At 42.4% G+C, this 17,209-nt stretch overlaps 2 protein-coding genes across 2 annotated transcripts in view; both read left to right on the plus strand.

Annotated features, from left to right (window-relative positions):
- lrrc31 (leucine rich repeat containing 31) overlaps window positions 1-17,209 on the plus strand; it is a 155,164-nt gene that overhangs the window by 48,115 nt on the left and 89,840 nt on the right. The window lies entirely within an intron of this gene.
- Window positions 859-17,209, plus strand: part of LOC144537531 (phospholipase D1-like) — a 63,579-nt gene continuing 47,228 nt past the window's right edge. The window contains 1 exon segment of the mRNA XM_078281308.1: window positions 859-924. The gene's annotated coding sequence lies outside the window, so the exon portion shown is untranslated.

The following is a 17,209-nucleotide window of genomic DNA, read 5'->3' on the forward strand; positions in this document are numbered from 1 at the left end:
ACAAGTTCCTTCCTGAGACTGTTTAGCAGAGCCACCGTCGCTGCATCCGGAGCTTAGTGTTTGTGATTGGTTTAAACAACCCAGAGCGTCTTTTTTTCTCCTATCCCAGAATGCATCTGTGGTGTAGCCAGACCTTCCTCCACAGCGCTGTGGAGTTAGAGCTGACAATGCCAGACAAATAGGGAAATTCCAACCTTCTTTTTAATTCAACAAACAACATAAACACAATCAGCAGCATGTTACAGGTAACAGAACATATACATGTACCCCCCCGAAATTTGGACTGTATGTATACATAGGCAAAACAATATGTATACATACATTTAGAAATCTGGAGTGGTCCAACTGTTTTTCTCTCTCTTTTTAATTTTTTTAATTTTCTTTTTATTTATTTTTTCTTTTTCTTTTTTTCTTTTTTTTAAAATCTTATTTTATTTTAATATTTTATTATTATTATTATTATTATTATTATTATTATTATTATCATCATCATATTTTGTACTATTACTATTAATGAATATTATGTAAGGCAGACTGTTCTGGGTTGGTCGGGGAGGGATTGAAAATGTAAAAAATACAATCTCTGTACAAACAATAGCATTTGTCCTTGAAATAAAGACGAAGAAGAAAAATAAAAAAATAAATAAATAAATCTGGCGTGAAGAAGTGTCATTCAGTAGCAGAACTGGTATTGTCCCGGGGGATATACTCCCAAAACACATGAAGAAATGTGGCCATGGTCTTTGGCGAACACAATGTGCATGAAGCGAAATTCCAACCTTCTTGAGTTTTATTTTGAAAGTAAAAGGCACAGGAAGTCCAGTCGTTAGTCACTGTTGCTGTGATCACCACTGTCAGCTGCGCACTCACAGTTGCTCCTCACTCTCAAACCAGCCGCTGCTGTAGCTTCATTTCACACAGGAGGTAAGAAAACTATTCACTCTTCACCACACACTTATCACTGTGTGTGTGTGTGTTCTAGGATTTAGCCATGTCAGGGTTTGGTTTTGGTGATGTTTGATTGTGTGGCAGCGCATGCAGGTGCGTAAAAATTCGTAATTTGTTGTAATTTGCTTTTGCGCGTAAAGTTATAGCGCGTAATCAGAGAAGCAGAGACAGACAGCGGTGGTGGTGGTGGTGTTGTTGCTGTTTTTGTGAGTGTCCTTTTTGACATGTGAAGGCATCCGTGCACTGCGGTGGTCGGGCACAGCATCCTGGGACTGCAGTAGCCAGATATCAGCCATGCGATATAGCCGCTGCGTGGGGACTTAGTGAATCTCATGATCCACGGAGCCAAAGCCTCCCCGTCCCGGAGGCAGCTTCACGTAGGATCAGAACGGGACTAACCTGAACTGAGACCTCTGCTGCTGCCTGCCTGCCTGCCGCCACCCCCCCTCTGCTCGCTTCTTCCTTTTTTTTTTTTTTTTACTCCTCGACAGATTGCAAACAAAAAACATGTATAGGCTACTTCCTCGAAATCAGCCAGTCCATCACACAGCTTCTACCTTCCCTTCCACCACAAGCAGCACCGCCTAATCAAAGGTCACAGTGGTGTTGATACTGTATTTACTGGCGATGAATCTGTTGATTATTTTCTCAATTAATCGTTTAGTTGTTGGGTCTATAAAACGGTGAAAAATGTGGATCAGTGTTTTCCAAAAAGCCCAAGATGACGTCCTCAAATGTCTCGTTTTGTCCACAACTCAAAGATATTCAGTTTACTGTCACAGAGGAGAGAAGAAACTAGAACATATTCACATTTAACAAGCTGGAATCAGAGAATTTTTTTAAAGATAAACGACTCAAACCGATTAATCAATTATCAAAGTAGTTGCTGATTAATGTATTAGTTGACAACTGATCGATTCATCTTTGCAGCTCTAGACTCTACAGACAGAAGTGCCTTGAGATGTCTGAAAATAATGATTCATCACTGACAGGACTACCAGTGCATTGTGGGATGTGAAAACCTTCATTCATAGCACATAATAAAAAGAAGTGCTTATAATGTTATGTCCACCCTCACTGATTAGAAGGCGTGGACGGAATATAAGAAACACCTTAGGTTAACACAAGTTTCAAGATAAGGTGAACATTATCAAGAAGGGAGGATGAGCTTTAGCTTTGTGTACCTACACACTGGTAAATGAGCTTATATATCATACACTTTTCAGTCAACACTTAAGGATTGGACACTAGTGCAGTAGTTACAAAATGAGCATTTTCAGACTCAGATTTGGTTCCTTGCAGCTTTTCCTTGAAGCCGCTGTAAGGGTCTGAATCAACAGGCTCTTTCTAACGTGTCAGCCTTTCAATGCATTGTTCCACACTCCTGTAACTCTCAGCAGGAGCACAGCAGATCAAACTCCACGCATGCCTGATCAACAAGCACCGCAGCACATGTCTAGTCAAATACCGTAAAGTTGAAGGCTTGACGTTGTGGTTATGAATTGTGAACAGACTGGCTCTAGCATTAGTTAAAGATTCACTTTATCTGTGATGGCGGCTCTGGAGTTGAAACATTGCTCTGGCAGTTGCTTTCTGTTCCCAACCTGTGTTTTTAGGCAGTTTTCCAGACAGCAGGTCGGTGGTGGTGTACACAGAAGCGGAAGCATCCTCACATCGGTAGCTCAGGAATGGTGCTTTACTCGCTTTTGATTTCCTGCCTCCCAAAATAAAGGAATGTAGGACTTTCACTCGTAGTGGAGTTTTTTCACAGGATGGTATTGGTACTTTTACTGCAGTAAAAGATCTCAATACTTCTTCCACCACTGGTTTTGTTGCAACACTGCTGCTCCTTCTGCTGCAACTCTTGTCGGGTAACTACATGGCTTGTGTGTGTGTGTGTGTGTGTGTGTGTGTGTGTGTGTGTGTGAGACATGTTTTGGAAGAACCTGCTCTTCCACTCTGTGTGTAAGTAATTCTTTTGTCATTAATTAAATGTAACAAAGTTGACTCACCCGCATACTCCCATAGAGACTAATGGGCTTGCCTTGGCTTTATCGTGTGTGGGTGTTGGTGGGTGTGGGGGTGTGTGGGGGTGTGTGTGTGTGGGTACTGTGAACAGAAAGTGCAAGTGAAATGTATAACAAAATAGTGAGCTTAGTGCAAAAGTGGTTTGGACTTAACACACATAGCACCAGAGACATTATTTTTCACCCCCAATGGGGAGGGGGGTAGGGGGTACCAAATGTGATATGAATTTATATGCATGCGGATTTCCCACCTTCTGAACATGCTGAATAATGATGACAAAGATGTTAGGGAGCTGGCTCGATCCTCCCTGTTCCTGGACCTAAGGAGACGCAAGGTCCCGTTGGCCAGGGAGTCAGAGCCCCACTTCCTTGGTTTCAAAAGAAAACCCTGGTGACCTGAACTATCTTTGTGTCCGATCTGGAGTATCACTGGAGTGGGTGCGGTCTGACTTTGGGACTGTGAGGGTCTTCAAGCCCGAGACTCACCAAGCCGATAATCATCCATTGGACAGTCTAGCGAGGTCGGTGACTCGAGTCTGTTCGGTGTGTTCCGTGCCGTCGTCCGTCGGCCTTCATTTTGGCCGATTTGACATGTTGAATCGGAAGGCGGGCACTGCCGGCAGTCGGACTCAAATGTCCCATCTGATTGGTGGAGTGCTAACCCGGAAACGAGGAGCGGGATGAGCGTGACTAGAGTCTCTCAAAATCTGACGAAAATCTTTTAAACTGACCTTTGTTGATCTGAAATGAAGACAGATTCAGCAACTGCACGGCCTATTTCTCTCTTCAAATGTTTTCAGAAACACGTTTCGGTGAACTATTTTAGTCCAATATGAGATCGTATTCTGAACAAGCCGCCATGACAGTCTGGCTTTGAATTTCCAGAGAAACCAGACCGACGCGTTCGTCCAATCAGCTGCTGGTTTTCATTTTTGGGCGACAATGCAGATTAGCGCCGCCTGCTGTTATGGAGACGTATTACATCGGTGTATTCCGAGGCACTTTTTTGACCAATTGGGGGAGACTGATCAGTCCAACTGCCTTTTCTGCCGAGGGTCGGCCATCTGGTTGGTGTGTCACGACCTATATAAATCAGCCAAAATGAAGGCCGACGGTCTTGAGTCACTGACCTCGCCAGACTGTCAGACGGCCGATTATCGGCTCGGTGTGTCTCAGGCTTTAGAGGATATTACTACTGACCTTCTGACTTACGTCAGGGCAACAGCTACAGTACATACGGGGGTCATGGCTACCTGCTAACACTAACAGGCGCCCAGTGAACTCTTATGGACCTACTACTACAACAACAACAACAACACTGGGCTGGACTGAAACTTCTGGGAAAACGTGCATGTCTTCCCTCTGCTGATCACTCTCTTTTTCACTCATTTCTTAAGAATACTGCACTAAGTGAGGACATTGCCATATTTACAGTAAGTTCTTCCTACCAGACTCAACCTTTCTATCTGCTTTCCTACAATTCAGGCCCCTCACGGTTTGTGTAAAATACTTTGCATCACACTACAGAACAGATCACTGAAACATTACCACACATCCTGAATGGCTGCCATGCTTACAAGGGAATGTAGATAGCACGTCATGACAGAATAGTGGATCTAATACTGAAAGATATATGAAACCATTTCTCGACCTCTGTAAGAATGTACAAAAAAATCTTGTGTAAAACCATCAATGTTTCAGCATTGCAATAGTAACTCTGATACCATCTCACAGCTGCTTGCTAATACACCAGATGTTGTTGTGATCAATGAGGAGTCCAGTGAGGTGTTCGTTTTAGAGGTTGCATGCACATTTGATCCTAACATGGAGGAAGCTTTTTTGACCAAGGTCATTAAATACCAACCACTCCTAAACACCATTTCAGAGCTAGGCTATAGGTGCTGACTATTTTTTTTCATATTTGGAAGCTTAGGACACACACACACACACACACACACACACACACACACACATACATACAGTGCGTTTCACTATCTTTGTGGGGACCCGTCATTGACATAATGCATTCCCTAGCCCCTTACCCTAACCTTAACCATCACAACTAAATGCCTAACCCTAACCCTAACCATAACCTAATTCTAACACACACACACACACACACACACACATACATACAGTGCGTTTCACTATCTTTGTGGGGACCCGTCATTGACATAATGCATTCCCTAGCCCCTTACCCTAACCTTAACCATCACAACTAAATGCCTAACCATAACCTAATTCTAACACACACACACACACACACACACACACACACACACACACACACACGCTGGTTGAAAAAGGGCTTGGATGTATAACAACGCTTTTGTATATGTATTTAACTGCATCCATAATATTTATGTCCCTGTAAATTAGAAGTTGTTTGTACAAGCAGCTTTTATGGCCAATATTATGAATTAACGTGACGAAGTACAAGAGGCCCCAATTTTCTGTGTAAGGAGGCAGGTTGGCTTGGCTGATAACTTGGTAAACACAGGACTTTCACCCAGGAGACCGGGGTTCATGTCCCATTTGGAAGTAAAAAAAACCAAACTAAACATACAGTATCTCACAAAAGTGAGTACACCCCTCACATTTTAGTAAATATTTCATATTTCATCTTTTAATGGGACAACACTGAAGAAATTACACTTTGCTACAATGTAAAGTATTAAGTGTACAGCTTGTATAACAGTGTAAATGTGCTGTCCCCTCAAAATAACTCAACACACAGCCATTAATGTCTAAACCGCTGGCAACAAAAGTGAGTACACCTCTATGTTAGATTCCCATAGAGGCAGGCAGACTTTTATTTTGAAAGGCCAGTTATTTCATGGATCCAGGATACTATGCATCCTGATAAAGTTCCCTTGGCCTTTGGAATTAAAATAGCCCCACATCATCACATCCCCTGCACCATACCCCCACATCATCACATCCCCTTCACCATACCCCCACATCATCACATACCCTTCACCATACCCCCCCATCATCACATACCCGTCACCATACCCCCACATCATCACATACCCTTCACCATACCTAGAGATTGGCATGGTTGTATTTCAGTTAGCCTAATAGCTGGTTTGATTTGCATTGAGAGATGATTTTATGGAAAGTACCCCATGCCAATGGTGTGTTGCCAAACCTTCCTCCACAGCGCTGCGGAGGAAGGTCTGTCTAGTCCATACAGCATTCTGGGATGGGAGAAAAACGTGCTCTGGTTTATTGACATTTCTTTAAACCAATCACAATCGTCTTTGGTGGCGCTTAGCACCAACGGAGCCACGGTGCCTCTGCAAAATAGCCTCGGGAAGGAACTTGTTTTGGTAAAACGTGTACGTTCAAAAGTAGTTTTAGTCGTGCGACAGAAGACTCAGATTGGACAGATAGTCTAGCTAGCTGTCTGGATTTACCCTGCAGAGATCTGAGGAGCAGTTAACCATAGTCCTCACAAATCCACCAGAGGTTAGAACACCAACACAAAGAAAGAGGAAGGGGACGGACATCTGGCAGAAAAGATGGACATCCGGCGGAATTTCTGGCGGCACCGGAGCAATCCTGGAAGTGGAACGTTGTAGATATAGACAAAACCAACCATAACATTCACAGATTAATTGTATGAGAAATTATCAATATCCACCTTTTATATAATGAATAGTGTACATTTGGAATTGATTAAAGGGTACATGAGTTCATCTGACATAGCTGTGGCAGTACCTGTCCAAAGAGGTTGGGAACCAGTGGTTTTGAGGACTGGTTGGTGTGTGGGTGTTTGATTATTTATGTAATGGCTCCTCTAGTTCCAGCAAACAGTTCATAGCAGGGAGTGCTTAATTGACATTGTGGGTGTGTTTGTGTGCACTTGTACCCAACACACACACACACACACACACACACACACACAGATAGGGAAAAGCTCAAGGGGCAGAGGGTGCGGTGGGTCCAGCCCTTCATCAGTATTGACAGCACTGAAACACAGCAACAAGGACTATAAGACCCAACAGGAACCACACACCTGCATATATTTTCATACTCAAAGACACTTTACATACGTTAAAAAGATCATAGAAAACAACACTAAACACACAACATTAAAAGGGTCATTTTGGTCTGGACCCTGCTTCAAACAATTATTTTCATTGTTAATTAATCTGTGGATCATTTTCTGGATGAATGGATTAGTTGTTTGGTGTCTAAAATTTCATGAAATGGTGAAAAATGTGGATCAGTGTTTTCCAAGAAGTCCAAGATGACGTCCTCAAATGTCTTGTTTTGTCCACAAGTCAAAGATATTTAGTTTACTGTCACAGAGAAGAGAAGACACTACAACATATTCACATTTAACAAGCTGGAATCACAGAAGTTTGTCTTTTTGCCCATAAAAAATAAAATTAAAATTAGTTGACAACTAATCCATTAATATTTGCAGCTCTAAAATACACTTTTCATAAGTTAAAAGGAGCATAGAAAGCAACCCTTTACACGCAACATCAATCACACATATAAAAGCCGTTCTGAAAAAGTGAGTTTTGTTGATTAGTGATGTGAACGCAGACATTGGTGATTGGTGCTGTCTCAGACTAGCCCAGAAATCTAGACCACCCTAGCGGCAGCCAGGGTCGTCTAGCAACTCTCCGTTGGTTTGCGAGCTGGAAAAACCAAACTCTGGTCAGGTCAATCACATCGTGTATAGAGTCGGTGGGCGGGGCTTATGGCTGCTGCTGCTGGGAACAGCGGTCTTCTGGAAGACTTGGAGTTCAGCTTTTCTTTGAGAAAAGAACAAAGAACGGCACTGAAGTCATTCTTAAAAAAGGAAGATGTGTTCGGAGTTTAAAGTTTAATCTATCAACTAGCTCATGCCTTCTTCGTGGGGGGGAGGGAATTTGAAAGACAACCGTTTATCCCGCCCCTCGGATTGAGCTCCGTCAATGGTGACTTCCCAGACCCAACCTCTTGATCAGATGTGTTTTGGGGAGAGAGTTTCGGGGGGGGGGGGTGGCGTTGCTTGGTCCTGAGTAGAGCACCAGAGGCCTCACGATACGGTTTCATCATGATACTTATGTCATTATACGATATTATTGCGATTTTGAACATATTGCAATATTTTGCGATATATTGCAATTTATTACCGTTTTTTCAACTTCAAATTTTCCCCAATTTCAAATGATGTCCCCAAAAGGAAACTTTGTCAACATCTGTTTGATCTAAAAAGATACATTTCTCTGTTCTGTTTGTTCATCTCACTTCAATGTTATTGCTGCAAAATGGGATTGTCAGTCAGACAAACTGACCAACACACATATAATAATAGAGCCATACTTGGCGTCTATGTATCTATACAGTATTGCCACTGAAAATATCGCAATACTATGCTGTATCGATTCCTCCCCCCCCCCCCCCCCCTTAGTAGGAAGGTGCCTAGTTCTGTACAATACCTGACTAAAAAGATGTGCACACTTTGCAGCTAAATGTAACACTGGAATGTGTGATTGTGACATCATGGGCTTTATCGTGCTGCTACAGGAACTGGCACGTCAGGTGGAATTACATAAGCTCTCCTTTCTCTGTTTATTGAGAAATGTTGAGTTCATGTCACCTACTACCCAATAGAGCTCAACAGTGTGGTTCCGGAAGTAGCCATAATGTTTAAACCATCCGAGGCAGACTGACCACGAGCTACGAGGTTGTGAAATGAAAGTTGCTCTACATCAGGGGTCTTCAACAACGCTAAGCTTTCAGCTAAGGACCCCTTAGCTGAAAGAGAGATGGAGCTGCAACCCCCCTACTACATACGGTATATTGTATAAAACTGAGTTGCATAATATTAAACTGGGTGGATGGATGGATATTCATACTTTATTTATACATCATGTTTTAATGTTAAAGATACATGTGGAAGGCACAGTGAATCCTTAAGATTAACTACATCTGTGGATGGCTACCATAGTAAGCATCTTCAGGGTTGTGTAAATGAAATGTTTTTCACAGCAAGTCCAGGTTTCCTGGGTGGAGAACAGGTCAGGAGAAGACAGTAGGCCGGCTAGCGGCGGGGTCCAGTGGTGGTGGTTCCGGTCCGGTGTATGGCAGGAGTGGAGCGGTAGCAGGAGTCAGGTTCCAATGGCAGCTGGAGGCACAAGAAAAGGAATCAGGACAGGCAAACATACAAGTAGACTAAGAGCTGTTACACACCAACCAGACCATCGGCAGAAAAGGCAGTCGGAGAAATAGGCCGGTCATTTCAGATCGACAAAGGTCAGTTTAACAGATTTTCGTCAGATTTTGAGAGGCTCGCCATTTCCGGGTGAGTCCCGACTGCCTTGTCTCCGACTGAGCACGTCGGGTCGGCCAAAATGAAGGCCGACAGCTCTTCCGACGGACGACGGCACAGAACACACCGAACAGACTCGAGTCACTGACCTCGCCAGACGGTCCGACGGCCGATAATCAGGTTGGTGTGTCAGCGCCCTTAAACTGATAGGCAAAGGTTTTGTCTGGAGCGAGACTAACTGTGGTCGTCTTGATTACGATCTGACGCAGAGTGAAGGAATGACCGGGTATATGAAGCAGAGGTTGATTGTGGTAGATGAGAGGCAGCTGGAACCCTGACTCCCGCACACCTGACAGAAGGAGTCAAACCTTTTAACAAAAAGGTCTATCTCTGTAGGGATCTCTGAATGTACTGCGTTACATTACAACACTGCCAATAACCCTACATTGCAGCTTGTTTTTGAAGGGTCCAGATAAAAAAAACAAGTTACCCTTTAAATGTATTCACTCACCAAATTGCGATGCAAGATAGTATTTCATATTTCCATAACTGGACTAAAAATGCTGCTGAAATGTAAAGAAAGAGGAGAAACATCTTAAATCTCACAGTGTTACACTAACCCAAAGTGACTGTGGATCAGGGGTTGAAGAGATTACTGTGAAACCAAAAGGTCGCAGGTTTGATTTTCCCTGCAGCAGCGTGTCCAGTTGAATTAACGCTCAGTAACTCGCTGAAGAACCTTCCTGCTGGATAAAAGCACCTCTCGCCTTTCTCCGAAGAAGAGACTACGGTTACACCAGCCACAGTTAATTTTAGATTAAATAAATTCCCATGAAAGTATTTCCAGTATGCTATTGTTAAATTAAATAACAGGTGTAGAGGCTAAGCCCAAGCTTTAAGCCCCTGCGGTGCTGTTACGCTGGTAGAGTAATTGACGCACTTTTGACCTTTTTGATCAATGAAAGTCCAAGTCATATTTGCGGCTATAACCTTTGGTTCCATTTATTTCCATGAGATCTTAGTTGAGTTTCCAGACAACATTACATTACATGTCATTTAGCTGACGCTTTTATCCAAAATTACTTACAATTGCTATATACAGTATGTCAGAGGCCGCCCTCCTCTGGAGCAACTAGGGGTTAAGTGTCTTGCTCAGGGACACATTGGTTGATGTATCGCAGTGGGAATCAAACCCAGATCTCTCACACCAAAGGCATGTGTCATATCCACTGTGCCACCACCACCCATAAATCACTGCTTGTATGTATGCCTCTGTGGCGTTGTGTTGTGGTGTTGGTGTGTGTATGTGCATATGTGCGTGTGGTCAAAAACTGTATGTGCTTCCAGGTTTCCAGAAGATTGGTTCCTATTTATACCAAGGGCACTAATTGGCTCTTACAACAGGATTAAGTGTCTATTTACATACTTCACAGTCAGACGGATGTTTAGCAATCAACCATGAGCAAATGTTGTAACAACCAGGGACAAGCCTCCAGCTGTTGACATTTAGTCTGCTGCTGTGCTTTTCACTGCTGCAGGTGTTTAAAGACCTAAATCACCTGCAGAACTCGAAACAATCCACAACAAAAATCGCTGACCTCAAACGGCTGAACATGCGCAGAAAGACGATAGTTATATTTGTAGTTAAAGCTTTAGTGGGTAACTTTTTGACATTAAAGCCCCAGTGTGTAACGTTGGTAGTTGTTCATTATCAAAATCTGTGTTGCCTGTTCATAAACTTGTCCTTTTTCATGAATATTTACCACCACCATCAATTTCATTTTACATTTGCGCTTGCATGAACTGGGGTAGACGCTCCAGAAGGATGCGCCGTCCTGAAATACGTTAGCCGGTAAGGGACATACAGGACACACTGCTCCGGCTTTCACGTTTTCGACTCACAGCTGCTGCTAACGGGTATCGTAGCTTCCCGGCCCGGCAAGTTTGAAGAAGGAAACATGGAGGACCACACGTATTCACAATCCAAATTTCAGGAACAGGAGTCTTCTTCGCCCAGAAAAAGAAAACGGATTTTGAAAAGAGCAAGAGACCGGCGTCATGAGAATAAAAGATATGGACGCACACACCAAATCCCATCTAGTTAATTATCCTCCGGACCGCTGCAGTCTCCTTTTCTTTCTCTCTCTTTTCCGTCGAGCGGTGCGCGTGCCCGCTCGTGGTGTGAAGCACGTGTTCGCGCCACTCTCCGACATGAACTCATGGATGCATGAACTCCAACAACGACGGCTGACAGACGGCCTTTTGGACACCTTCGCTTTTTGATGCGTGAAGGCTACCGTAGCTGCAATACTGCGTGGCGAGAGAGAGTTGATTGCGATATATGATCTCAATGCTAGATGGGAGTAATTCTTACACAATGTAGCTTTAATGAACGTCTGTTACATTCAGTCCGTTGTTAAATGAGTTGCTACAAAGCTAATTAAGACTACCAGCTCCACACAACTCTCCGCGTCCGGAGACTTTCCTGCTCAGAAACTCGAGTGAAGATAACGACCTCTTCTGAAGAGTCCATCATGTTTTTTTAATCCTCCGTGTCCTCCTTGGCTACTAGCAACTGTGTGTGTGTGTGTGTGTGTCTTTTTGTAATTTTACATATGTTTAAAAATATCGATATCGCAGTATTCGCAATATCACATTTTGTCAATATCGTGCAACCCTACCCCCATCCCCCCCTGTAAATTACGCCTATGGATGCAGATTAGTTCTGCTACTGGGGCTAAAACTAGCGTTTGTCAATCAGATATTACATTGACAGTCTCTGAGGGTAGACACATTTATATTGTCTGGTGGTATATCTCATGAGATCTCCAAATCCTGTTTTTAGAAACGTGTCTTTCAAAACAGGCTGTTTTATTCTGATGGACATGAGGCCTTTAATCTCTGTCAGTGGAACAGCAGGTATGATTTGAGCTGGTGTTTTTGTGGTATTTCAGCGGCCTGTGAGCTTCCTCATATTGCTCATAGTGGTGATTTAGGATGTTATGGGACGTGTCAGCTGATTCTGAATGCCAAAAATGTCACAGTAAATTGAGCTCACACACACACACACACAGTCTGTTGTGCCAAGCATTTAAACGGAGTCGTGTTGTTGCAGGTCAGGAGATAAGAATCGTCTGATGAAAAACATGATGTTCCCTGGTGCAAAACAATAGGCAAAGCTCCTTAAAGATGATACTGTAACAGCCGGATGGAAATCAGACATGTGGGTAACCTGACTGGCCCAGCCACACTGCAATGATACTGTGTGTATAACAAACATTTGCAGAGCAAAAAACAGGAAGTGTTGTCATATGATGTCAGTGTGCAACCATCCAACTGTCCGATGTTGCCAAAAATGACAAGACACCAGTCAGTCAGGAGGCTCTATTTCGTAAAAGGCCCCCCCATCCTTTCTACAATAGTCTGGTTCAACGGATGGACCGTATTAACCTGGATATAAGACTTTTTTTCCCCCCTATTTGAACTACTTTGAAACGCCCTGTTGCTGAAACGTGCTGTACAAATAAAGCTGCCTTGCCTTGCCCTATGAATTTGTCTGAAAAAGTGGGAGACTAGACTTTTTTTTATAGAAAAATAGAAAAAAAGTCAAGGTACTTTGAAAATACCGCCTATATTTGTATTTGACACAGTACACAGTAAATGCTTTGTGCAGTTGACGGAGATGACCGCTATGTGGCAGTGTCACACAATGTCTCTCCTGTGTTCATGTTCAGTGAAAGTGTAATAACTCACCTGCCAGCACCCTGCATTAGAAACATTACCCGGATCTTTCTGCTGTCAGTCAGGTCACAAGTGTATTTGAGAGGCTGTATGAGTCATTATTTTTCGTTTCTTCTCCACGTGTGTGTGTGTTTTTCTTTGAGTCACGTTGGCTCCAGCTTCCTGCCATCCTGCAGCAGCACAAAACCACTCGTGTGTTGGGATGAAAACCTGTTTGTTCTGGAGGTAAACCACCTCAGCAGTTCATTGTTTTAGACTGAGAAGAGGCTCTGAGTTCCAAGAATTACATGTGCAGCATGTTTGAGGAAAATGACTAACAATTCCAAGGAAAAGATCATTTCTGTTGTGTGTGTGTGTGTGTGTTTTTTGTGGAGTTTTGATCCCTCGGTTTGATCATGTAAACGTTACCCCTCCTGTTGTCTTCGTGGTCAAATTTGACCCATTTTCAGAAATTTGGGTTTCTTTCGACCAAATTGCCAAAAATGAACATGGATGGTTCCATTTAACGCTCTTCTGAAGTAAAATGAAGGATCAGTACACTACTTTCATTGAATTCTGGGTGTTTTTATTACATTTTATAGCATATTTCTGCTTCTTAAACTCAAAAATTAGGTTTAATGTCCATTAATTCCAAGAATAAGTGTAATACTGGTTGTATGAGTTGGTAGTAGTGTGGGGAAAAAGCATCAAACGTAAAAGTGACAAAAAAGTCCAAAAAAGGGTCAAAAGCTTAGAAAAAACGTTTCTAAGCGAAAAAAAAGCAACACAATGTCAAAAAAGCAACAAAAAAAACCTAGGGGAAAAAAAAATTTGAGAAAAAAGTGTAAAAATGTATTTCGCCGGGAGGACAACATAAGGGTTAAATATAATGCATCTAGTTTTCCATGGGCAAAGTAAAGCAGAGGAAAACAGCTGATTTAAAACAACTGACTCACTGTAAGATCAACAATCATTAAGAATAATGGAGGATGTGATTGCTACATAATGAGCTGCTTTACAAAGAGGAGCTAAGGCCCAGTATTGATCAGGAGCAGGAACTGACTGCTTCCACTGTCTGTGGCAGCTTAACCCACTCAATGTATTTAGTATTAAACCAAGTGTATTTCTTATGTAATCCTGTGTTTTATGTATTCATTTGCATTCATTAAAATGGCTGCTTTAAGAGAAGTTCTGCAGAAAATATAATTGTTTAGGGACTTGCAGTTTGTGCATAAACAACAGAGGAGAGAAGAAACTAGAAAATATTCACATTTAACAAGTTGGAATCAGGGAAGTTTTAGTTTTTTCAAAGAAAAATGACTCAAACCGATTAAATGATCAAAATAGTTGCCGATTAATTTAATAGTTAACTAATCGGTTAATCGATTAATCTTTGCAGCTCTACACAGAAGAGAGGGAAGGGGGCAAATTAGGAAGTGTGAGGGCACATTTTAGGAATCCGAGGATATCAATTATTATATTACGAGGCACTGAAATGCTGAAGTGAAGGTAGGAAGTGAGTATAGTGAGTATATAAATGAGTCCTTTTAGAAAATGACTGAATGAATTGTAGTCTGAGGGCAGGGACTACTTTCCCTCGCTGACGCCTACCAGACTCCATAGAGAAATTGTTGCAATTTAGGCAAAGAGTGATTGATCTGCAGCTTCAAGCATAGTCTTTCACATTTTCCGTGTGTGTGTGTGTGTGTTGGCCTCACACGTGGGTGGGAGTCTGAATGTGTTAGTCCTTCTCTGGAATGTCAACAGTGAGTCATGTCGTCTTGCTCAACTCGAGGCGTGGAGCCGCTCCATCCTCCAGTTTCACTCACACTCTCCTCCCTACAATCCGTTCTGGTTCAGCCAGTTTCCAGAAAAAACCTTTACTCACAGAAATATTCAACATGTCATGAACTTTGGATACCATAATGTATTCTATCTATCTATCTATCTATCTATCTATCTATCTATCTATCTATAAACATCAGCATGCTACCAATGTCATTTGAATGAATGAAGTGAAGCTAAAGTGACAACATTCATATGCTGAATCTTCAATCTAGTTTCACATCTGCGATAGTTCCCCCCCGCCCCAATAAGAACATTAGATGGGTTGCGCTGGGTCAGCATTGTTGCGACAGGCTTTAGTATAAAAAGAGAAGCAACCTGGGCCCGACTAGACAGGATGGGATATGAATAGGGATTCTAGGTCAAAGACAACTGCTCTTGGAAATTGCATTACGGAAATCCTAGATGAGGCACTCAGAAAAGGCAACATTTTGTAGTTTCAGCTTGTTGGAATTAGACCTGTAAAGATTTATCAATTAGTTGTCAACTATGAAATTAATCGGCAACTATTATTATTTATTTTTTTAAAGATTATTTTTTGGGGCTTTTCCCTTTATTCGATAGTGACAGTGGATAGACAGGAAAGGGGGAGAGAAAGAGAGGTTAAGTCTTAGCCTAAAGAAGAACTCAGCAGGAGCACAGTCTGGCCTAAGTAACCCCCCCCCCCCCCCATGGAGCTTTGATGTATCTAAAAGCTAACTTTAGAGTTTGTAAGTAAGATTTTGCATAGCCTCGGGGCTAAGCCCCCCCTGTCTTTCAATCCTAGTGACGTCCCTGGCTGGCGGACTTGTTGGACTGTGTGAACACAGCGTCCCTCTTTCATTCCTTCAACCAGCTTCTTGAAAAGGTCGGCGTAGCGATGTGTGCAAATATCCAATAAACCTGCTGTCCAAGTCTTTGATGATGTTAAAAAGTAGCTGTGTTTCTCCTTCTTATCGGGTCTGCAGCCCTTCAAACTGTCGTCTGCTTGGTTTGTGTACAGCAACCATAGCAACGCACAGAGCTGACCGTAAGTCGTAAACAGGCAAGAGGCCGTAAACTGTCACAAACTGCAGTAAAAACCCTGATTGAGATGCATTTTCCGAATGCACTGTATACATGTCCAAATAATGCCTCTAAAACCTGAATAATACCTGAATATCACACGTCTTAGTGTGAAAATGCTATATTTGGAAAAAGGCCGTATTCTGAATATCCAACTGGAATATGCTGTTTACATGACCTGAATCAAATTTGGAATATTGTCATATTTGGAATAATAGTGTAATACTGGTGTGCATGTAAACGTACTCAATGACGATTGAATCAGGGCTGCAAAACCTTTATATCAAGTATTGATTAATCTGCCAATTATTTTCTGGATACATCGTTTGGTCCATTAAAATGTCAGAAAATGGTGATGAAATGGCCGGGTTGGTTCAGTGGGTAGAGCAGGTGCACATATACTTCGAGGCTAATGCCTCGACTCAGAGGTCCAGGGTTCGAGTCCGACCTGTGACAGTTTGCTTTCATTTTACATCTCCTATAGCAGTGTTTCTCAAATGGGGGTCCGTGTCCCCCTAGAGGTACTCTGGAGGACTGCAGGGGGTACGTGTCCCCCTAGGGGTACTCTGGAGGACTGCAGGGGGTCCATGTCCCCCTAGGGGTACTCTGGAGGACTGCAGGGGGTTCGTGTCCCCTAGGGGTACTCTGGAGGACTGCGGGAGCTATGGGAGATATTTAACAAAATGTTTAATAGTTAACAAGGCTGTTGTCCAGAACATAGTTCGTCTTTATGTAGACTTTCTTTTTCCTACCAAAAATGTGACATGTGTGTCGCCTTCTTTGGACCTATTCTTTCCTTCCTTCCTTCTACTTTCCTTCTACTTTTTACAACTTTCTCACTTTCTTCACTTTTTCGTCACTTTTTGATACTATTTCCGACCTATTCTTGCCTTACTTCCTTCCTTCTTTCTACCATCTTTTTCCAAGGTTGTGTTTTTTTTTACAGTATTTGTCTCCTTTTCTCATCAGCATTTAAATGTTTTTCAGTTCCAAGACTGTTGTTTAGTAAATCTATCGCTAGTTTGAGAACCACATATAGTCTATAGCGATTCACATTAACGCCAAGCAACTGTGTTGTTGTTCCTAAGTGACTCGCAGTGAATTTATGAATGAAAATCGTGAAAGTTCTCTCACCAAAAAAATCATCGTTACTTATCTTCTTAAGTACCCACTTAAGTGGGTATATGGAGATTCTTGACCTTTCCTAGTGGGTATATGGCGTATACCTGCGTATCTATCGTAGACTACACCACTGGTTTACTGTCACATAAGACACAGAAAAGCTGTAAATCCTCACATTTTAGAAGCTTGAAAAACGGTTTCTCTGCTTGAAAAAAGACTTAAACGATGA

The sequence above is a fragment of the Sander vitreus genome, chromosome 22 (assembly GCF_031162955.1).
Source record: "Sander vitreus isolate 19-12246 chromosome 22, sanVit1, whole genome shotgun sequence".
NCBI classification, from domain to species: domain Eukaryota; kingdom Metazoa; phylum Chordata; class Actinopteri; order Perciformes; family Percidae; genus Sander; species Sander vitreus.